Source organism: Pristiophorus japonicus, chromosome 2 (genome assembly GCF_044704955.1).
Source record: "Pristiophorus japonicus isolate sPriJap1 chromosome 2, sPriJap1.hap1, whole genome shotgun sequence".
Classification (NCBI taxonomy): domain Eukaryota; kingdom Metazoa; phylum Chordata; class Chondrichthyes; family Pristiophoridae; genus Pristiophorus; species Pristiophorus japonicus.
Window position 1 is genome coordinate 89,494,743 of NC_091978.1, and position 1,367 is coordinate 89,496,109.

The window sequence follows — 1,367 nt, forward strand, 5'->3', positions numbered from 1 at the left end:
CTGCTCCTATTTCTCATGTTCTTGTGTGTGTGTAATTGCTGAAAACTATGAAATGAGCTATAGAACAAACTACCCTTTTTATCTGGCCAAGCATAGCATAACTCTAACATGCCATTTCTGTGATAGCGGCACTTAATTGCAAATGACTGCCGTTATTCTCTTCACAAGTTTGTATGATGAATTCTTGGTCTGCTTCCTTAACTTCAGTGTTTTTGTAGTCATTATCTAGTGAGCTGTACAAAAAAAGTAAACTAAAGAGCACAATGTATCGGTGCAATCAGTACAATGGATTTATATTCACACTTTACTGGCGCCATGGCAAAGGCAACAAAGATCAGAAACGTACAACAAAAATACAATGACCTTACCAAATGTGACTACTCAGCATATGTGGATTTTGAAAAATGTAACTTTCGCAACCCCTCCATTAGGTAGGAATGTCTGTGAGCCATTGATGCTTTTGTGTCCATGTTATAATGGACCATTGATCTTAATTTATTTGACAACTATTTGCATTGCATATTATGTCACAAAACAACCATTCTCTCTTCCTACTACCACAAGAGAGATTTGTATTTATATAGCACCTTTAACATAGTAAAATATCCCAAGGCTCTTCGAGTGTTATGAAACAAAATTTGACATCAAGCCACATGACCTGTTTGGATAGGTTACCAAAACTTTGGTCAAAGTGGTGGGTTTTAAAGAGCATCTTAAAGGAGAGCGTGGCAAAGGGGCGGAGAGGTTTAGGAAGGGAATTCCAGACCTTAGGACCTAGGCAGCTGAAGGCACGACTGCCAGTGGTGGAGTGATAAAAAATCAGCGATGTGCAAGAGACGAGAACTGAAGTGGTGCAGAGATGCTGGAGGAAGTTAGAGATGGGGAGAGTGAGGCCATGGAGGGATTTGAAAACAAGGATGAGAATTTTAAAATAGAAGCATTGCCAGACTGGGAGCCAATGTAGGTCGATGAGCATAGGTGTAAAGGGTGAACAAGACTTGGTGCAAGTTAGGATATGGGCAGCAGAGTTTTAGATGAGCTCAGTTTTACAGCGGGTGCAAGGTGGGAAGCCGGACAGGAGAGAGTATTGTGGTCGCTTCCCCCACGTGTCCATCTGTCTCTCTCTCTCTCCCAATGTGCCCTTGGGTCACCAGCCTAGGAAACCCTAAAAAGGCTTTGAAAGAGCAAGGTTGGGAGGCCAACCATTTATGGCCACGAATGTAGACATTAAGGCAGATGGGCAAGGATGGAAAATATAGTTTCAAGATAAATATAAGAAATTAAGAGAAAATTTGAATCTTTTAAACTCGGTAGATGTTGCTTTCAAAGGAAGTTGGGCGAGGGAAGCACAGGAACAGGAGTATCCG